The 23082-nt window shown below is 42.1% G+C and overlaps 1 long non-coding RNA gene and 1 pseudogene across 8 annotated transcripts; both read left to right on the forward strand.

Annotated features, from left to right (window-relative positions):
• The first annotated feature begins 4847 nt into the window (after nucleotides 1-4847).
• LOC117701243 (uncharacterized) lies at nucleotides 4848-7422 on the forward strand (annotated as a pseudogene).
• Nucleotides 7423-10576: 3154 nt separating this feature from the next.
• On the forward strand, nucleotides 10577-17983 carry LOC143433871 (uncharacterized). Of its 8 annotated transcripts, none has more exons than XR_013070071.1 (9): nucleotides 10577-10826; nucleotides 12192-12285; nucleotides 12535-12666; nucleotides 12831-13099; nucleotides 14024-14108; nucleotides 14265-14380; nucleotides 15452-15697; nucleotides 16178-16382; nucleotides 17753-17983. It is a non-coding gene; the product is annotated as an uncharacterized LOC143433871 (long non-coding RNA). The 8 variants fall into 8 exon arrangements; XR_013070070.1 differs by lacking the exon at nucleotides 10577-10826 and adding an exon at nucleotides 14663-14798 and having other exon boundaries at nucleotides 10883-12285; XR_013070069.1 differs by lacking the exon at nucleotides 10577-10826 and adding an exon at nucleotides 14724-14798 and having other exon boundaries at nucleotides 10883-12285.
• Nucleotides 17984-23082: the final 5099 nt, after the last annotated feature.

Here is a 23082-nt window from a genome sequence, read left to right on the forward strand (position 1 = left end):
TCTCCATGCCCACAAGTGTCTCCAGAACATATTCCAAATACTTTAAAGGCTGTGGATTCTACCTTATCTTCCAAAGGGGGCTTGGAAGCTGTTTTGCCCATCCAAATGGCCATGAAGCCTGATGTTTCTATACAAAAGGTGTTATCCCCTTCTTCAGCTGAAGAATGTTCCCTTCGAACTTCCACATGTACACAAGGAGGAGGTCTAGAAACTTCCCTACCTGCCCATGAGGCTCTTAGACCTCTCACATATGTCCATGGTGCTCTAGGAGAGACCACATCTACACAGGTAGCTCTAGTACCTTCCCCACATGCTGAAGCCACAGTCAAGACTTGCGCAGGTACACAGGGCACATTAAGACCTTCTCCATCTCAGCAAGAGGCCTTAGGATGTACTATATCTCAACAGGGTGCTCTACAATTATCTCCACCTACCCAAGAGTGTTCCTTTTACATGCCTTCTCTGGGGGGAACTGGTAGACGTTCTCTCTCTAACAAAGTGGTCCCCAGGCATCGAGTTTCTAGGAAAAACAGGTTAAGAGTTGATCCTTCTGACAAAGGAGGCTTCAGAAGTTTCCCATCTGATGAAGACAGTTTCGACCTTCCTCCTTCTGCAAAACGGGGGCTTGCATCATCTCCTGATGCCAAAGGAACTTCAAAAGCTGTAACTAATCCTCAGGTGAGTCCCACACCATCTATGTCTCTCCCAAAGGCCTTGGAATGTTCCACAAATGACCAAGGGACTATGGTAAGTTGCCAATCTACCCAAGGGCATGCTGGACAATCCGTATCTTCCCAAAAGGCTCAGTGGCCTTCTCTGTCTACCCCAAAAGCTCTAGTATGTTTACCATCTGCTCCAGGGCTTCAGGGAATATTTTCATCTCTCCAAAAGGCTCCAGAACATGTTTGCCATGCTCAAAGTGATTTGTCACTTTCCAAAATAGACTTCAAAACTACGCAACCTTTTCTAAAGTTCCAAGGGTCTAAGGGAAAGTCCACATCTAAAAAAAATTGTTTAGAATGTGTGCCATTACCCCAAACATCTCTGAAAACTTCCACGCCTTGTAAAGCATCTAAAAATCTTTCTGCACAAGGTACCCTAGAGCCTTTGGTATCTGAACAAGGGGAAGGGACAGAATACCAATCAGAAAATGACAATCTGGGACAATCTATATCAGCACAAGGGACTGGAGGCCCTTCACCATGTCATAAAGGGGCATTAGGATCTACTCAACATGCCCATAGGAAGGAAAAAGTATTGCCATCTAATCAAGGGGCTGAAAAACATTCTCTGTCTCTGAGAGGGGCTAGGCAACTGCCCAAATCTGAAACTAGGACTCTAGAAAATTTGCCATCTAAACAAGGATCTTCTTCTAGTACCAAAACTAAAAAACCATTGTTATCTTCCAAAGGGAGTGTGAAACCTTCATCATCTGCACAATGTGCTCAGAAAGCTCCCCTAACGACAGCAGGTACTCTCACAACTGTGGGATGTAAACAATGGCCTCTAGAACATTCTATGGCTGTCCAAGAAACTGTGGGTTCTTTGCCATCTACCCCAGAGTTTCCAGAGAATTCAACATCTACCCAAAAAGAGCTAGGGCACTCATCACACAAGGTAGAATCTCAGGATACCTCACCTTCTTTCCAAGGGACTACAGGCCATTTGCCATGTCCCTCAGAGCCTACAGGACATTCACTATATGATCATGGATCTCAGGAATCTTCTTTAGAAGTCTCCAGTGATCTAGCACATTTTCTGTCTACCAAACTTTGCATATCTGCTCAGGCAACTCTGTGCCAGTCACGATGTACTCAACATCCTGTCCAGCAGTCATCATCTTCTCAAAAGACTCTGGGAACATCTGAGTCTGCCCAGCGTACTACTCATAGGCATTTGTCTTCTGTCTCAGGTTCTTTAGGAAGGTCACAGTGTGTGCCGAGGACTACAGGAACTTTGCCCCATGCCCTGACGCCTTTTGGTCAAACCTCACCAAAACAAGCAAGTCCAGCCCCTCCATCATCTTTGCCAAAAACTGTGTCAAGTTCCCTATATTCCCAAGCAGCTCTTGAACCGCATGCATTGGCACAAATTTCTCCATTACCATCAGCATCTACTCAGGTGTGTGCACAAGCTTCCCTTTGTGCAGAAACCACTTTGGGAAAGCCCATAGCTGCCCAGGGGATTAAAGAACCTTTGTGTCCTAGCTCAGGGACTCTAGGTTATAAAGAAAGTGACAAGCAGGAACTAGGAACTTTTCCATGTGCCCAAGTGCCTCTGGTAATTCCCTTATCTGCAGAAGGAACTTTGGGATCTTTGTCATCTGCACAAGGGGTTCTGGGAACTTCCCTATCTGCCCAAGAGTCTCTGAGAACGTCCACATCCAAACAAAAGCATATAGAAACTGTGTCATCTGTTCCAAAGTCTTTGAAACATCCCACTCCTTCCCAGAGGGCTCTTACATTTTCTCCACCTGCTCAACATACTGGACAATGCACATCATGTTCCCCACAGACTACTGGACCTGCTCCAGGGGTTCTAGGAGCTTTGCTATCTTCTCAAAAGCCCAAGGAACTTTCAAGGGCAGCAGAGGAAACTTTTTCTGTGGGGCAAGACAAAGAAACACAGAGTACCTTGGGCCATTCGCCCCTGGTGAGGGAGGATGTAGCATCTTCTCAACCTGTGTCAGTGACTCTAGGAACTTTGCCACCATCACCTCCAGAACCTGGTAGACATTCATCTTCTACCCAAGTAGGGGCAGAAACTTTTGCATCCAGTCAAGGGTGTCTAGCACCTTTGCAATCATCCCAGGGGCTTCTGAAACTTTCGATCTCAGCCCAGGCAATGATAAATACATTACAATGTTCTGAAGGTTCTTATAATCCTCTGGGTCTTTCCTCTACAGAACAGGGAACTCAAGCATCTTCAGGTTCTGCTCATGGAGCTGTGGGTCCCTGTTTATCTACACAGGGGACAGTATGTCAATCCACATCTAAGCAAAGTTCTGCCCATCATTCTACATCCCCCCAAAGGTTTTCAAGTCCTTTACATACACAAGGTACAGGAACACAGTGCACCTCTACACCCTGCACAGTGGCAGATTCACCATCTACTCCAGTGTGTGAGGGATATACCCACCCTGCTCAAAAGACAACAGGAACTTTGGAATCTGAACAAGGATCTCTGACCATTTCTGCAACTGCACAAGGCTTTGTTGAGCCTTTGCCATCTCCCCAGGGGCCTCTAGGATATTCATCATCTGCACCAGGTGTGCAAAAATCTTCAACATCTACCACAGGACATGTGGTATCTGGTGGCTCACCTCTGGAACTTTCAATATCTGCCCACCTTATTCCCTTACTTTCTTCCCTAAGCCTTTCGGATACTTCCCTTTCTGTAGAAGGGACTTTTGATCTCTCAAAACGTACAGAGGGTACTCTAGGACATTCTTCTTCATGCCAGGGACCAAATGAGTCTTTGAATTCTGCTCAAAGGGCCCAACACACAGATCCACCTGCTTCAGAATCTTCAGGATCTATGCATTCTTCCAAAGGTCCTATGGTAATTTCTTTATCTGGACAAGGAACACTAGGATCTGTATCATCTTCCCTAGGGCCTTTGACAATGTCTCTATCTGTTCAAGTGAATCCAGGACCGTTGTTATCTGTTCAAGAAGCTGGAGGCCCTTGCCTGTCTTTACAGGGGAATCTGGAAGGTTACACCTGTATGCATGGCAAGCCAGGAATATCCAATTCTTCAACAGATTTCAAATTTTCAGCATCTACTACAGTGAGTCTAGGATCTTCTCCATCTGTCCAATTGGATTTGACAGTGCCACAGCCTGACTTATTATCTCTCAACTCATCCCTGTCTGCCCAGGGTGTTCTAGGAACATTGACATCTACCCAAGGGTCTCCAGAAACTTCCTTGTTATCCCAAGAGCCCCCAGGAACCTGTTTGGATAAAGAGACTGTAGGATATTCACCATCTAATCCAGAAGATCTTGGTCTTTTTGAATCTGCCCTGGGCACACTAGAAACATTGCCATGTGTGCAAAACACTGCAGAAATAGCACCTGTTGCCCAAGAAATTATAGAGCCTTTGTCACTTGCAAAAAACTCCCTCAGGTTTCAACCTTCTTCATCACTTAGTCCAGAGTCAGAAGAACCCCTGCCATCTACCCAATGCATTTCTATGAGTTCAGATTCTGTGTCAGGGACTGTAGAATCTTTGCCATCTGTGCCAGGGGCTCTGGGGCTTTGAAAACTAATGAAGGTGCTCTGGGTCTTTTAGTATCTGAAGAAAGGATTCTGGGAACACCCACATCTCCACAAGAAACTCTAGAACATTCTCAACCAGCCCAGGGGCTTCTAGAACCTACGCCATCTATCCAAGACACTGTAGAAACTTCCTTTTCAACAGAGTTTCTCGGACTGTCCCTTTGTGCACGTGATGACTTTGTTTCTATCTCTCCTCATAAAGAACGCCAGAGGCGTTTCTCTTTTCCCAAGAAAGGCCCTAGACTTTTCAATTCTACCAAAAGGGTATTGAAATCTGTCCCATTTCCTGAAGGGTATATCCAAACTTCGCTTTCAGAACTTGATGTCTTAAAACGTATCTCTTCTGCTGAAAGTAGCCTCACATCTTTCAAGTATGCCAAAAAAGACTCAAGTCCCACTTCCAGTTCCCCTCCTAAAGAAGGTGTCATTCCTTCTCCCTCTCCAGGAGATTGCTCCAGACATTCTAATATGGTAGAAACAAGATCAAGACATGCCTCTTTAGACCAATCAGGATTGAAATCTGTGCCATCAGAAGATGAGGGCTGGGAACTCTGCCATTCTTCCAAAATGGGGTTAAGAGGTTGCAATTCTGACAAAAGGGGTGCAAAGCTTGAAACTGAGACCAACAGAAACTTCACCATTTCAGATTCTGCCAAAGGAGCCTGTGGATCCTCACCATCTCCTGAGGAGGGCCTCAGAAGTCCCCCACCTCCCCAAGGCATTCACAGACAGTCCAAGTCTACTAAAACCACATCAAAAGAGGCCCCTTCTGACCAAAGGGACACTCAAGCTTCCAATTCTGAACATGAGAGTTGCAAACCATCTTCTTTGTCAGAAAGAGAGCTCAGATATTCTTTATCTTCCAAAAAAGATAAGAAACCTAAAGCTACTCCCCAAGAGGGCATAGCATCCTCCATCTCTACTGAAGAGTGCACACAAACCACTAACTCTCATGAAGAGAGCCTCAGGCATTCCACCTCTCCTCATGAGATTCCCAGACACACTACTTTTACCAGGAGAAGAGAGAGGAATGCCTCTGAAACCCATGGAGCACTGAAAAGGTCTGCTGCAGACCAAGAAGGCATTGAGTCATCTCAAGATGGAGACAGTCCCCATGGGGGTGTCAAACACTCATCATCACCCCAAGAGGATACCAGCCACCCTGTTTCTACTAAGGAGAGCTCAAAACATGCTCCTATTGTCCAAGAAGGAGAGAAACCTTCCATTAGTTCCAAACGGGAGCACACAGCTTTGGTTCCTATCTTATGGGGATTCATCCCTCCACCAGTTCCAAAAGGGAGTACAACATCACTCCCTGTTAGACAAAGAAATTACAGTCATATCATATGTCAACCAGAGGACCTGGTACCTTCCCTCTCCTACCAAGGGAGAGACCCAGCACTCCAATATGAATCTGGATACCCCCTTTATAACCCTTCTGACCTTGGGGGCCACAGATACACACATTTTGTTCGAAGCAATCTCAAAAGGATCCCACTTCAAAGTAGGAGATATACTGGTTATATCTTCTCCTCTAAAGGAGCTATCAGTCCTTCTCAAACTGAACAATATAGATTAAGACTTTCTAGTTCTTACCAAAGGGACATTGGATATGTCCCCCCTGTTTCAGGCAGCCTCAGAATGTTTCAGGCTGAAAGAGATAGACTCTCAAATGCCCCATCTAAGACACTGGGTCTTAGAGAAGCTTTTTATGACAGAAAAGTATTCAGAAATGTGTCTTATAATCAACAGTGGGTCACACCTTCAAGTTCTGCCCTAGGAAGCCTCCGAATTTCCTCTTCTTCCCAAGGAGGCATTAGAGCTTCCCAGCCTGCCAAATGGAAGCTCTAAGGCAGCCCATGTCAAGAGGGTGGCCTGGGCCCTACTCTCATTTACCATGGCTTTTTCAATTCTTTTTTAAATCTAAAAGTCACCCTTATATTTTCCCACTCTGTGCCCCATATAAACAGCAGGAGTTTAATACTTTTTCTTCTCATCCACCATCTATCAAACTTACAACTTCTATTTCTAGCTGCCTCAGATACACATTGAAGCATCAGGTAAGTTCTTCTGACTAAAAGAATGCTAAGTATTCCCCCTTCTTACTACAATTTGTAGTCAAAATGGCATGCTATAAAATGTGCTCTTCATGGAGAATAACATGTGCTTCTTCTGACCACTGTATATCTAGGCCTACTTGAACTGACCTAGTTGGTGAAAAAAACAACTCCCTCTATTAAAGTTGCACTGAGTGCATCTTATTCTGATCTGATGACCTAATGACCTCCATCCAAATAACAGGACATGGATGTCTGAGGTCCTGATGCCTAAGAGTAGCCTGCAAAGTGATAAACCCAGGAGAATATATATATTTAAATATATTTTATATATTTATATATTATATATAATTATATATATGTATATATACATATATATATATATATATATATATATATATATATATATATATATTTATATTTATATTAAAATTGGTCAGCAGAAATAACAAACCATGCGATGTTCAAAAATAGGCAACTGAGTTATCAGGAGACCTAGCTAAGTACTGCCTCTTAGCGTGTTGGAGATTGATTACACTGCTCCCTGGCCTGCATGATAGGAATGTTCTTGGTTCCCATGAAGACTAGATAAGGAAATTTTCAGGCCTTCTCTACTCTCCAACTTGACTCTTGATCTTCCTCTGACACAAGAGTCTTTGCAATTTCTGTTTTCCCCTACATGGTATGGGACTTTTGCCTCTAAAGATTGGTATCCTTAATAGTTTTGGGATATGTCAACATTCTCATTCTGTCCATGGGTCCTTCAAATTGTGTTTCTGACACAAAAGCAGGAAAACTCACACTTCCCCAAATCTCTGAATTGGAGCTCAAATCATTCTCAAGGTTCTCAAGGGGTCCTCAGGCATACTCTGTCTTAACCAGGAGGCTAAATGCACTCTAGTCATTCTCAAGTAGGCATCAGACCTACAGCTTAAGAACTACTGATCTTCCAAATTTCTGTATGGATCAAGGGGGCTTTTGACCTGTCCATTGTGAACCAGGGATACTCAGATCTTCCCCAATAGCCTAAGTGACCTTCATCTTAACTGTATAGGACCAATGTGCTTCACAACTTTCAGCAGTAACTCAAGGGTGGTTCAGATGTACCCTCTCAATATCAAATGTGTAACAAATTCCCCAGTGTTCAAGGGAGCATTAACATACAATTCCTTTGAGAACCTGAAACCTCAAACATTCATTAATTGCTCAAATTGACCTCAGAGTTACCACTTCAGAACTAAGGTGTCCCATAAGTCCTCAATGACTTGAAGAGGTCCTAAGACCTATGACATAATAAGCAAAGGACTTCAGACCTTGACAAGAAGGCCACAGATACAGCCCTTTTATGATCAGCATACAATAGAACTGATGAAGTCACAATGGGGTCTCAGATGGACCCTTCTAGAACAAGGACAATTTATGTCTCCAGCTAATAACTCCATCAAGTCATGCCCCCTCAGAAGTAAACAAACCCATGATGACAAGGAGCCTGATACCTAGTTGGAATATCTTCTGAAGAGGGCCTTAGCCTTATTTCCTCTAACCATAGTAGCCCCTTACATTAGGGTATGCCAAAGGGGTCAGCTGACCTTGAATAAATATATTTTATTCTTCCTCTGTCTGCACTGGAGATGTCTGAGACATGCCCCTCTGATGAAGCAAGCTACAGAACTGACTTTGTCACTGAAGAGTGTATCTCAAACATTCAGGCTCACCTGTAGTGTGACCTACAAGGATCCTTGTGACCTAGAATTCACAGGAGCTTCTCTCTTTGTTCAGGGCTGACTCAGGTTTACCACTCAACTAAGAGAGACCAGAAATTCTCTCTCAGATTTTATTGGTTAGGAAATACACCTTAAACCACCAAAAAAAAAAAAAAAAAAAAAAAACAAAAAACAAAACAAAACAAACAAACAAAAAAAAACCAGACAACCCTGGATTCAAGTCCCATGGCCACTGAATCAAAAGCTCAGCCTGGATCCAAGGCCATTTATATATAGGAAACACAGCCAGGTACTTTGGCCCAATTTTTAGAAGAAACCTCAGATCGATGTTAAGTCAACAATGGAGTCCTCAGAGACAAGAATTTTCTAGAGTTATCTGAAGTCGTGGAAGCTTGGATTTCCTGGACCAACCTCCTCTACAGAAGGTAAACAGGAATATTCCCCTACTGTCCAACAGGGTAGAGGGCCTTTCTCCTTTTCAAAATGGTGGTATTTTTCTTCCTCTGATGATTGGGGCCTTCAAAGTCAGCCCTTTGACTCAATAGGCTCTCATAACAATCCCTACTGCTCAAGGGCCTGTGGGATATTTTACCTCTGACCAAGGTGCATTGCTCCCTTTGGTCAAAGTTCACAGAAATCAAGAGGAGAAAGCAAATCCTGGAACCTTATGCTACTTCCTTGAGTAAAGTCACATGACCTGCTGTGAAATCATCTGTCTAGCATAGTTCTGGTTGGTTGGATATAATTCTTAGGAGGCAATCATGCTGAGGTGTGATCACATACCCATGGTGATCATGAATCATGGTAACTCTATTTGCTCTCCTGCTGCTTCAGCTAAAGGTATGGATATTCTAGACTGAAGAACAGTTCGAAGGTGAGGCAATGCTAAGGCCTCATCAGCTAAGGTAAGCAATTTAATTTTTCCATAAAATATTATGGAATTTTTTATACTCGGATCATCTCTCCCATCACAAGGATATCCAGGACCTCCTTTCTTCCCAGGGGTATGCACTCTTTCTACCTTTGATTAAAGAAGCATCATATTTTCCCACTGAAGCAAAGGGAGCCTCAGATCATTCCAGTTTGTCAGAAGTCTTAAACATTCATTTAGTTTGAGGAATCCCATACAACTTCCTGAACATCTCTGTGAGTTTTCATGTCAGTGACTTCTCTGCAGGATCTGTAATCAGAAGAATTTGTGTTAAGTCCATTTCAAATTGGAGGGTGTCTAGATCTCCCTTATTCCAAGAAGATAGAAAGTTTGCTTTTTCCTTGACAGTGTATGTCAAAGATTCTTCATTGCATCATTACTGAACCTACAAAACTGAGCTGAAAGGGAAATCTGGGAAACAATAAGAAAAATATCCGAGGCTCAGTCTACAGTATCAGGAAGCTGTGAACTATGGTTTCACAAACTTCTCGTTCAGCTCAAGGAAAACTGTAGTTTCAGTAATGATGCAATGAAGAATCTTTGACATGCATACTTTGTCAATGAAGAAGCATACATTCTATCTTCTTGGAATAAGGGAGTTCTAGACACCCTTAAATTTGAAAGGGACTTGGTACACATTCATCTGCTTACAGAGCTTACAGAGAAGCCACCGACATGAAAACTCACAGAGATGTTCAGAAGTTGTATGGGATTCCTCAACCTAATTAAACGAATGTTTAAGCCTCCTTTGGACAAACTGGAATGATCTGAGGCTCCCTTTGCTTCAGTAGGAAAATATGATGCCCCCTTAATCAAAGGTAGAAGGAGTGAGTACCCGAGGGAAGAAAGGAGGTCCTGATATCCTTGTGACAGGAGCGATGATCAGAATATAAAAATTCCCATAATATTTTGACCAAGCATCCCCTGACAATGGTTTCCTCAGAGAATCCACTTCTAGTCATAGAATTCTCAGTGCTATTTCTCTAGGAGGTCTTAATGTTTCCCTTCTGATCTGGATGACAAGTCATCCCCAAGTGACTGAAGGGATGGCAGATCACTCTGAATGGACATCCTGGGACATAAAATGATATCCTTGAACCTGACAGTAAAAATCTGAGCCCAGATCTAACTTCTATCTTTAAGATTGACACTTGAAATGGAGCAGGTCCATCTTTGCTGCCCCTGCCTGTGCTGCTGTTGAACACCTTGTGGAGAACTTGGAGCCAGAGATTACCAACCAATTTGTAAGAAAAAAATTTCTCTGTTTCCTGGGAAGCACGCCTCAGAGTCCCAGAACACATGGGTATTCTGGACTGTGAGGACATTTGCACTTGATAAGGTATTTTCTGCACCTTCTTTCAATTCCCATGGTAACCTATTGCCTGAGTGATTATGTGACCTTTCTGCTCTTCCCTATCCTCCCAACATATTTTCTATCTCAAAGTGAGACCCATGACCTTTTCACAAAAGATCAATGTACTTTTTATAACTAACTGATCAGGCATAGTTCCAAAGGTGACTATTTCTGTAAACAAGGGACCCTAGTCCACTCTGATTTGAGGTCCAATAGTTCAAGTTTAGAATCAGAGCCTAGAACCTGTGCCATCTGACACAAGGCAAGTCCACAGAAACGTAATAACTTCCAACATTTCTGCCTAGATCTGGACAGCTGAACAAACTAGATGTAACCTAGCCAGCAACAGTCATCCAAACCCTTGGGAAAAAGAAATGAGTTTCTGCCTGCTCTCTCCCGGAATGAACACAAGCGATACAGATACAAAACTCTGAATTGGAAACGTATAATTGCTGCCAGAAAATTTCTCCACTGTATAAGGTACTGTATAATGGCCTTTACAATTGACAGAAGTGTATATGGCACCTTCACTCTGTCTGAAGAAGATTCTGTTCTCCTTTTTCAACAGGGCCTCAGGGTTAATGTTAACTTACTCCTTCTCACTACAGCGAACAAAATGGCAGAACTCTCCTAGGACTAACATTGCCCTAGACCCCATTTGCCAAATGGGCCCTTAAAACACCTATTATGCCTTACGTGTTCCTTACAAATTCCTATTCCTATAAAGTTGCTTTGAGTCTTTTCTCCTTAAAGGGCTGTCAGATCAAGGGAGCTTTATACCACTCATTCTACATAAAAGAGCATCTAACATTCCCTGTCTGTCTTTCCAGTAGGATTTTGGGCCTATTGTTGACCTCCACCTGCCAAATAGATTTTAGACCTTCAATTTCTGCAAAGGGGGCCCTGGGAAATCAAAATCTATTCAAAAGGGCTCTCAAAACTAGCCCCTGTGTAAAAAGGCTGTTTCAAACCTTCATCCTCTACACCAGGGGACTTCATGTCCACCTGTGCAACTAAAGAACCACCAGACCTTCTCTTCAACCCATGCCTCACAAACACCCCATTAATGAAGTTTTCTTTAAAGCTAACCGCTCTGTCCAAGACATCTTTACAACACATTTGCAAACAATGGTACCTCACATTTCTCTGCTTTTAGATCATAGGATAGAAGATATAAAGATGAAATCGGCTTTCATACCTTGTGCCTCAAAATTGGGCATCAAAAATGCAGAACTGACCTTAATAGTCGCTGTAGGAAGCTGCTGTTAGCTGCGCAGTTGCTAGGCAGATAGGCGTGCCTTAGCCACTGCCAATCCCGAGGCATATTGGGTGGTGAACGAACAGCCAATCAAAAAGTGAATACGTCACTCTAGACTGCACTTAAGCGGGGGACCCGTTCCTCAGCTCTCTCTCTCTCTCTGACTCTGACTCACTCTCTCTCTCTCTCTGACTCTGACTCACTCTCTCTCGCTCTCTGACTCTGGCGCTCTCTCTCTCTCTCTCTCTCTCTCTCTCTCTTTCTCTCTCTCTCTCTCTCTCCCTCCCCCCTCCTTCCGCGTCTCTCCACGTTTCTCCACGTGGGTGATAAAGATTAAAAGCCTCGTTTACAGTAACTACCTGTTCTCTGCGTCTCGTGATTTCTCCACGGACGCAAAAGCGCCAGGGGGGAGTGTTAGAAGTCGCATGTAATTAAAATGTTATAAAAGCAAAACAGGGGAGGGGGAATGGGATAGGGGGTTTTAGGGAGGGGAAATGGGGAGAGGGCATGACATCTGTTTTGTAAGTAAAATATCCAACAAAATATTCTAAATTAAAAAATTCATGATGCCTATCAATTATTTGCAGATGTGTGCAGTTTGAACACAGATTTGGGGAAACATCAATGCTTGTTGGAAGATTGAGGTGATCATTGCCTGGACTCTCACAGATTTCACATAGGGTATGCATCTGGGGTGAGGCAATCAGAACATTCCTCCAGTGCACAATGTAGTCTAGAACCTTCCCCTGCTGACCATGGGTGAACTGGATATTTCTGTTCTACAAAATAGGACTGGGGACCTCTAGCTTATGAACCAAGACATTCAGGATTTCTCCTTTGCTGAAGGTTGTCTTAGAACTTCTCATTCTGGGAAGAGGTTCCCAGACTCCTCTGTTGCCCATTTACTTTCACACTCCTTGTTTTTTGAAGTTCCTGAGAGAACTCGGCCTCTGCCCTTCCCTTCACCAACAATGTGGCCTTGGATCTTGTCCACTTCTGCAAGGGAGGATGTGAGCCACTGTCTTTGACCAAAGGAAGCTCCCACGTTCCTTTTTTCCAAAGGTGACATTAGATATGCTCTTTTGAATAATTGTGTATCGTGCCTTGTATCTTCAAGAATTCTCTTATGTCTTTGAACTACCTCCAATGTATACACTATAATAAGAGAGATCCAAGCCTTTCACCTTTCACCATGGTGGCTAAGGAAATATATTGTTTCACTCTAGTTTGAGGTCCCAGGACCTATGTGGAGAATTATTGGCTGGATCCTATGTTATGCTCCATAGCCTAATCACATTGCTGTTGCCCATACATGGACATGTTAAGACAAACTGAAGGAGGCAACCCAGCCAGGGACAGGCATCCAGGGTGTTTGAAAAAGGATTGTCTTGTTGCCTGAACTCCCCCAGACCAAACACAAGTTGTGGAACCTCTACCAACTAAAGAAGAGTTAGAAGCTGAAGAGCAGTGCTGGGACCTTCCTTTACTGAATAAGGTAACAGGGTCATTCATGTCTATCAGGATGCTGCATGGTACTTACCCCTCTCCTAGGGCTTTCTAACCCATCCATACCTTTGCACAACCAGGTCTCAAAGTTTTCTCTTTCTCATAAAGGCCCGAGCACTTTCTTTCTTCCCAAGTTACCTCAGTTTTTTTACTTTACTGAAGAGAATGTCAGACCTCCCTCCTACGACTAAACCTACTGCAGACCTTCCCCATTTGTCCAAGGTGGACTAAAGTACTCATTTAGAGGAAACACCCTCAAACTTTCTGTTTCTTTGAAAGCAGGCCTAAGTCATTTGTCTTCTGGCTAAAGAGGCCCCAGGTAGAGTAAGGCTTATGCCATCCCTTCTGTAGAAACCAGAATCAAATCTACTCACATGCAGCCCAGTGTAGTGTAAAAAAAGGCTATGATTTCCTCCTTAAACAACAAGGACTATAGACATCCAGTTCCTGGACAAGGGTGTATTTCTCATGAAACAATGATGACAGAGACCACAGGTTTGTCTCCTATGGCCAAGTGGGTCTCATTCATTCCATCTGTAGTCACAGGAAATTCAGATGTAGCCTCTAGCTATGGGACACCCTAGTTCATAGCTTCATTCCAAGGGCACCTTACACTTGACTTTAAACTCGTCTTACGTTAGTGCCATTCTCTCTGACCAAATTGCCAGGCAAACACAATTGCAACCTCAGAGTGGGACCCCACAAGTTTCTGGGTGTATGACAGAGGGTAGAAAATGGAAAGTGAAAACTAACAGATATGCGATCTATAGGTGGTTGTCAGAAATGCAATGTTCCTGTCTCTCATTTAAGGATATGCACAGACCAATACCACTTTGAGGGAGTATCAGATTTCAGACCACTTCTCATCCTGAAGAAAGAGCTTGCTGATTGTTTCTTGTACTCTTCCCAACAGGATGTACAATATATGGATAATGAAAGCTGGGAAGACTCTTTGGACGCAAAAGATGCAGTACCATACTGTTCTCCCACTACCCAAGGTAAGCTAAATTTCTCCCTTCTGCACAGTAAGAGGATTAGAGCTTGCTATTTGTTTAAACATGGCCAGGCACTTTCTTTCTAAGCAAAGCAGTTCTGGATGACTCCAGATGTTCCATTTATGAATACAGACTACTCAAATTGCATCTATTTTCCAGGCATCACATACCATCTCCTTTGGATGAAGGGTCATCAGCACTTGACTTGGAATGGGTGGCCTTCAGGCCTTTCTGCTCTTACAAATACTACCCTAAGCCTTCCCCTTCTGTCCAAGGTCAGTAATAAAAATGACTGGAGTTCACTACTGGGATCTCAGGATTTTCATTGTGCCTAAGGGGACCAAGATCAAAGGGTCCTCAAAGCATCCCCCACCTATATATGGGCCTCAAACATAACCCACTGATGATGAACTTTAGATCATTTCCCTCTAACCATGGCCACTAAGAAAATACCTGTGTGACCACAGGGGCATCATTTAATTCTGCCCTGTGTTAACAGAGCCTGACACTTCAGTCTTCTGTTTTTCATACCATCCTTCATGCACTTACCCATGTAGCTGATGACAAACTTCAGGAGGACTTAGAGACTGACAATCATGACTGATGAATAATTCTTAGATTGCTGCCTACCACAGTGTAACTGAGGATGCAAATCTTCTAAACTGTGAAGCAGTCCTACCATCCCTGCTCAAGGTAGGCTAGGACATTTTTTCATCCTTAAAAAGGTTTGGGACTTTAAGCAGACTCTAAGTGTGCTTTAATCTTCTACTTCTGAACATCATTGCTTTAGACAATCAAATTCTGTCCATTATATATCAAATGCACCCTCTGCATATAAGAGGGTCCAATATCTATCTTACAGGATGGACAGGGCATGAGATAATCTCTCCCTGCCCAAGGTCTCAAAGTCCACTTTGAGTCAAAAAGGTCCACAATAATTAGAAGGATTTCAACTTCATTTCTGATGAAGGAGGGCACAAAAATTCCACTTAACTGTATCTCACATCCAACACCTCTCATCTGAAAGGGACATCAGAATAACTACTTTTGTTACAGTAGTCCGCAAATGCACACTCTCTGTCCAAGTGGTCTGTAAATGTCATCCTTTCATAGTGAATCTTTGGTGCCTTTCTCTCTGCCTATAATGAGGAGCCTCAGACACTCCATGCCTGCTCATAAATATTTACTCTTACCCTTCTGTCTAGGGGGCAACAACATTTTCTCCTAATGCCCACAGTTCTTGAAATCGTTTAGCCCAAGGTGGACTCATGCCCACCCTCTTTTGAAAGGTGTCAATTGATCTTGTTTTACTGACTTTGTGTGCTGGCTATATCCCAACTGTCTAGGATATCTTCCAAGCTTATTCCTACTACATATATTCTGAGACATTCCTCCACTGAAGAAAGAGGCCTTGGACTTATTTCCTCTGACCAAAAGTTTCATAGCCTAAAGATAACCATTCAACCTGTTGGAATATTGAAACAACTGCAGCCTGGACTTTCCCACAGCACACAAAATATATGGACACTCTAAATACTGAAAAATAATTGGAAAGTAATCGAGCAATACTGAAATTTCCTGTGGTCCACAAGGTATTTACATTTTCTCCAATGAGAAATGGTCTTTATTATTTTATTGAAAATAGAAAGAGATTTTACCTCTGTGACAAATAGGTATAGAATTTCACTTTTCACAGAGTTTCTCAGAAATCCCACTTATGACTAGGGTGCTGTGACACTCTTATTCCCATGAAATCTGGCACATTACCTCGTAGAGGAAGGGCACAACAGTGCTACTTCCAAGCAAAGCTGACCAAGCTCCTCCCCCATTCTACACAGGAAGATTTAGACATTCATAAGAGGCAGTGCTCCAGACCTGGCCTGTGTGATCGAGGAAACACCACAGAGTCACCATCTTCCCAGTGCATCTCTTACACACAACTTCTAATTTCAGAGGTCTGGGAAGCACTGTTCTGACCTAAGAGATCTAAGAGCACTGTGGAGTGAGGTCCCCCTGAAAAGAATATCAAGACAAGGGTAAATGAGACTACTTTCTTTGTTTTGGTCCCACAGACCCAGACAGTCTGTCCTCCATGCAGAGAAATGCGTGGATGGACATATATTTGAGGAAGACACTGAATATGAGGCTACTGCATTCCAGGTTCTTAGAAGACTTCTAAGACATCTGTCATGCCTAGCACCAACTATCGGATGGTATGAATTCGAGATTGTGATTTCAAGTTTGGAGCTAATAAAGGAACATTCTTTAATTCTCAAGGTATCAATCAACCTTCAACTTCTGCTCAATAGTGCTCCAGACGTAAAGAGTAAGAAGGCTGAGCCTCTTCCATACAATCCTGGGGACCTCCAATCTCATCTTTCTACTTAAGAGCATCTTGGATCTATCACATGTCCCCAGAGGGGCAGAAACAATTCCTCCTCTGCACACAGGGAGATTAGATATATCTCCCCTTACCCAAAGTTCTCTTAGTACCCTCTATTACTGAATTGGCTTCTAGACTATTTCCTCTCCCTAATTATACCTGAAATATTCCTCTTCTCACCAAAGGATTCCATGCTGCCTGTTCTAATAGAGAACTACACTCCACCAGTATCCAAAGGGTTCTCAGAACTTCAAACTGTTTTCCTGTGGGAGTGTACTCACTAAGTCCTTCATTGGGTCTCAGATCTTTCCAAACGCCTGCCTCTGATTTTCCAGTGGGTCTCAGATTTCATTTTCCCCAGGCCATCTTCAAATATGCCTTTCTAACCAAGGAGGACATCACATTGTCCTCCTCTGGTGCAGGGTCCTCAGACATTCCCCACCCTATCTTTAGGACCTATATTATTTCCATCCACCCAAAGGGACCTCCAGACCTCCCAGGCTGTAAGTTCCAGAGCCCAAGCTTAGCAAGTGCAGCCCAGAACAGAAGCTCACTGCCTCAAGGCAGAAACCAAAATGATGTGTTCCCCACATTTCATACCTAGACCTAGCAGCTGAACATATGCTTAAGAAGGAGAACCAGTGTGGGACTGTCAGCCAGGTTTTCTGATGGATGCTCAGACTGCTGCCTGACCTAGCACCACATTCACTACAAGGAACCCATGTCTCTGAGGAGGAGTATGCAAATTTCAAAATCTACCCAACCAAACATGCTAGTTTACCTCTATAAAATGGTCACAGATTTCCACTCTCTTCCCAAGAAACCCTCAAATATTTCAGCTCTGATCCTAGGAATCATGTATTTTCTCCATGGTTTTGGGGGTTTCACTTCTTTCCCATACCCCTCAACAAGATTCAGACTTCTCACCTCTGACCCACTCATCCCTGGTCATACATCTCTGACTAGTCTTGAGGGCATTCAGGGTCTGCATATGAGGCCTTCAATAATGCCCACATTGTCTCACTCATACTCTTTCTGACTAATGGGATCTTCAAACTCCACCTCTGGCCAAGGAAACTTCACACAATCCTTTCTCATTAGCTGGGGTCTCTGTAGTGATATCTTTATCCTCCATGCAAACTCTGGTTTTACCTTCTGACCATGCAGCTTTCCCACTTTGCTCAAAATATGTAACACTTACACAATGTGGACAAAGAGGCCTTGATCATTCTCCTACTTATCGATATAGCATTCCTTCCCTCAGGTATGAGATCTCCAGAGGAGCAGAAAGAGGCTGAAATACCATTCATCATCTTCAGAGCTTTCAGCATCAGTGGAGTGGTTCCAACCTTACTGCCCAGACATGGATGGTTGAACTCAAACCTGCTGCTGCATGCAACCTTACTGCAATCACTACATCATCCCTTTGGCAATTTCTGTCACATTATATTGTGATTACACTTTTTCTATAGAAATTAAATCATTTTAAAACACATATCTGAAACGTTTACTGATTTCAACCTGCTTTATGTCTGGTTTTGTTATTTGATGTGCTAATTTGTGGACTTAATGCAAGTGGTCTGTATAGATAACTAAAGCCCAGTAAATTACTCTTCAATCTCAGGCTACTATTCCATGCTTGGAATGTTTGAAAGAAAAAAATACATGTAACATGTTTCACACTTCTGCACCTTCTTCTAAGTATATCTGTGGATGATTGAATGAGGAGTGAATGAACATGTTTCTTTTACTGGCATACCAAGAACATACTTGTGGTTAAGGTAAGTTGACAATGTGATGCAAAGAATAGTTGTCACCAACTCATTTCTTTATGATGTATAATGGAAAATACATTTTGTATACACATTTAATTCTGTAAATGGATGCATGATCAAAAGATCTATGATGGTCTTGTGATCTTAACCTAATATACTTTAGATATTTTAATTTTCCCTCTCAAGGAATACATTTAGTACGTGTAGAAAGATACTTCATGATATTTTCATATAAGATTATATAACTTTTCATACATAAATATGAAGTTCGTTGTAGAAAGTTCTTTAAACCAAGCATTTACTCCACTATTTCAATTTAATCTGTTCCTTGAGTCTATTAATATGTGGCCCTTGGGAATATATCTCCCAAAACTCCATTGCTAATACAGCCATAAAAATACTTTGGATACTGACAGAATCCTTGGAGTGTGTACATATGAAATCACAAAATTTTGTTTATATTCTTTCTGGAATATGTTGTTCTACAATCCAGAATGTCTTTTGCATCATTTTTTAAATCAGTGTTTCCGTCGCTTTGCTGTACTTACAAGAGTTGCTAGAAATGACTGCTGCTTTAGGGGTTAAGTATTTTGTTAGTGGAGATATAACCAGAACTCTAAATAAAACTTTCTGACTGAGTGATAGGTAAATTTAGTTGCGCTATATTCAAAGTTAATTTATCATTGAACCATACCCTTTGTTTTACTGGAAAAGAAAAAGTGGTTTGCTTTTTATGGCTGGGTCACAGTTTGTATAGTAAAGAAATGTTGTAACCTTTATATCTCAATTTTAAGGTTTCCTTATTTGTATTATAGGAAATTGATGATTTTGGAAAAAACACACGTATCTTGGAGCAGAGGTTGTACGACAAAATATGTTCAGCAGCACAAATACCTTCTGTAGAAGAAGTGTGTGTGGGAACAGGGACTCCAGTAAAAAAAGCTGGGTCTGCAGAAAGTGATTGACTGACTGGAAATTTAGTGCTTTGGAGACAAGGGACATTTTTTCTCTGTGTAGGTCATTAAGGGTTAAATTATGACCTCATGACATTCACAGTCAGATGCCAGCATATGTTAGAAGGACATGTGGTATACAACTTTCTACCCCTGCATTGCTTGCCTATTGTCATAATGTTGAGGCCTAAATGACTCCTGTGGGATCTGGAAGGGACTAATAAGTTAGTTAAATCACTTATAGCTGTGATGATATCTTTTCAGTGTTAAAATTCTATTGCTACTTCTTCAAAGGTGATCTGGTGTTTAGTACATTGCTTCTTTATTCTCCATATTGATTTATATCCCTATGGCTCAGAATACCCATGTTTTCTCACACTGTTACCCATTCATATTGCCATTCTATAGTTTGAAGCTCAGTTTGACCCAGTATTGGCCAGTGGAATTCATGGTGTCTTCATCTGATGCCTCTGGAGTATTTCCTGAGTCTGAACATTTCACTCTGTGTCTTTGTATAGTACATGGAAAGGTGGGGCACCTGGAAATGTAATGGTAAATGGACAAGCTCACACTTCCACTTTGTGTATATATTCCCTGGCATTGCTGGGTGTGTTCAGGGTTATCAACTAGGAAGAAGAAAGGGATCCTGTATTCCTTCTACTGAAGTAGTCTGGCCAGACAAGCCACCATCATTCCATCCTCCGGGATTTAGCTGCTTTCTCCTCCTGGTTTCCTCTACTCCATGTTTATTTCCTGTGTGTTACCTTCCAGTGTGACAGAGAAAGGTTTGATCTCTGTATCCCAGAAGCATGAGCTCATTGAGAAGAATGCAGTGTGCTGTGGAGATTCCTGACCTGAATGCATGTATAGAATGTGTGTTTGCTCTGGGCAGGCTTTTTCTCTTCTACCATCCTATCCTACTTAACAGGTTATTCATATCCTGTCTCATGTTCATCAGCAGTCTTTTGAGGTTAAGTGTGATTCCATGTACAAAAACACTGTGCCAACTCAAAAAGAAGGAGGGACAAAGACTCTCTGGAGTAATTCTTTTACAGCAGGTGTCCATGAACTCAAGGGTAGTTGCTAAATTAGTGGTCCTCACATGTGGTGTGTGCTGCATGTCTAGCTCTTTCTGGTGTCATTCTTAATATTGTTCCTTCACAATCTTCCCGTGTAAAGTTGAGTTCTTAATACACCCCTTTATTCTCCACATGGGAAGTACTTCTAACTACTTGCCCAGGAAATCTTTGGGATCTTCATATTGAACACAAACACACACACACACACACACACACACACACACACACACACACACAAACACACACTAGTTAAATTGTAATTGCCTTGGCTACCTCAAAGGCAATTTCTAAATGCACTCATAAATCTACCCTTGCTACTCCATGTCCAATCAAGGAAGTGGCCAGTGGCCACTTACCAGAAATTTCATATGGCTCTTTGGCCTTATCTACTGAACCTCCTATGTCCATCCATCATTCACCCCCATGTCCTTGTGATTCCTTTCTCCTCCCTCCTGATGCCTAGCATTTGCAACTCTGTGGTCCTGACCCATCTCTCTTTGCACAGTTATTGAACCCTGGCATCTTTATTGATCAACCAAAACCCCATTGGGAACAAAGACCTTTAAATTTTGGACACACATTTCCAAGTTGAATTAAGCATTAGAACCAGTCTCCAACAACCCATGTAATAGTAAAGTCTCCAATTCATATAATCTGTATGTTTAGAGAACAATATCACATCATACCACACCACCACATATAATCACACCAGACCATAGCACATCACCACACACCATAGCGCACCAGAATGCACCACAACACACCAGAGCATATCACTGCAACACATTACTGCACACTGCATCACACTATAGCACACCCATGCACACCACACTACACCACACAGCACTACAGTATATACATTCTTGCTCCAAACAACACACAGATTGATATAAAGAGCAAATAAAATTTGTACATTGTTAATGCATTTTCTTCAGTCTTTATGTTGTACTGTCTTCCAATATTTCTCTTTTCCCTCTGTAGACTTGTCTCTCTTTTAAGAACTTCCTTTTGTCCTGATGAAAACTATGTGTCATGTTAACAAACCAGTTTTTCTTTGTATTTTGTGTGTTAATTCCCTTAAAGTCCTAAAGAATAATTTATCTATACATAGAAATTCAAGGTGGACAGCTGGTTTATTTCAACATTTGCTGTGCCACATTCTCTGGACTATGTGACTTCTTGAAATAAAATGTGTGTGTGTGTGTGTGTGTGTGTGTGTGTGTGTGTGTGTTTATGTATGTGTGTGTGTGTGTGTTTCTTCTACCTGAAACAGGGTAGAACTTTTAACTTTTAAATTTACTCCAAAATTTTCAGCATATCTGTTTTTCTATTGTGTGTGCTTTCACACCTAAATGTACCTTCTGCTTTAATGTCACATATTTTATTGTCCTCTCTCTTTCTATCCCCCTCAAATCTTGTCTACTTCTGTTAGTGGTCCACTTTCTTGATTCATGACCTGCAAAAACACACACAGACATACACACAGACATACACACACACTCGTCCATACACACACTGAAGCCACACTCACAATGCACATATAGTTCTTCATTCAATAAACGAGAAAAAACATGCAGCATTTCACTTTACTGCGTGTGTTTTATCAGTGAGCATTTTGAAAGTTTAAGCCCTGCACTACATTTATTTCTGTATAAGATCATTATTCTTTAGATATTTTTCACTTTTTGTCTCATATGAAGTTAATGTTGCTGTGATAAAAACACAATGGCCAAAAGCAAGTTGGGAAGGAAAGGTTTGTTTGGCTTACACTTCCACATCACTGTTCATCATCAAAGGAAGTGAGGGCAGGTTATCAAACACAGCAGGAACCTGGAGCCAGGAGCTGATGCAGAAGCCATAGAGGGATGCAGCTTACTGACTTACTCACATGTTCAGCCTGCTTTTATATGGAACCCAGGACCACCTTCCATCAATCACTTACTAAGAAAATGCTCTACAGGCCTGCCTACAGCATATTCTTATGGAGGCATATTCTCAGTTGTTTCTCTGTCCTCTCTGATGACCCTGCTTTGTGTAAAGATGACACAAAACCAACCATCATGCATGTGTGTGTGCTATTTCTTACTTTAGTGTGTATTCTTTTGTGGTTTGGTTTTCTTTTACATAGACTTCTAGCTGGCCTGGAATTCACTATGTAGTGCAGGATGACCTTGACCATCTTGTGATCTTCCAGTCTCTGCCTCCTGATTGTGGAAGTCATTATAGTCACACACCATGCAATTCTTCTTGGAGTTTGTTTTTCTAACACACTCACTTTCAGTTTCACATTTAAATAGACACTTTTGTTACAGAGGGGACAATTTGGAGGTCTTTTATTCTTAAGAATAAGCTATCATTTTGCAAAGAAGAGCTCAACAATTAGACAGGCTGTAAGTTTTGGTAGCTTTCAGGAGAGAAGAGAGGGGTAGGAGAAATAGAGAAAGCCATCCCTTTGGAGTCAGGGTACAAGAGAGCAGGAAGTTTCATCAGTTGAGTCAGTAGTTTACTGTGCTGTAGGTAAATGATGGGCATGCCTAAGCCCTTCATATAAGAAAGAATTCCAGAGTGTCAGAACAGGCAGGCTCAGGATTCTCACTGGTGTCTGAAAAAGAAAAAGGAAGAAAAAACAGACACATTTGACTTAGAATTTTAAAGAAGATTAAGGAGCAGGGAGGATGGCTTTTATAACTTGCAGATGATTCAACAAGTAAAAGTGCTTGTTTCAAAGGCATGCATGCTTCAAGATCTGAGTTCAGATCACACAAATCATGGAAAAAGCCAGATGTG

The sequence above is a fragment of the Arvicanthis niloticus genome (assembly GCF_011762505.2).
Source record: "Arvicanthis niloticus isolate mArvNil1 chromosome Y unlocalized genomic scaffold, mArvNil1.pat.X SUPER_Y_unloc_11, whole genome shotgun sequence".
Classification (NCBI taxonomy): domain Eukaryota; kingdom Metazoa; phylum Chordata; class Mammalia; order Rodentia; family Muridae; genus Arvicanthis; species Arvicanthis niloticus.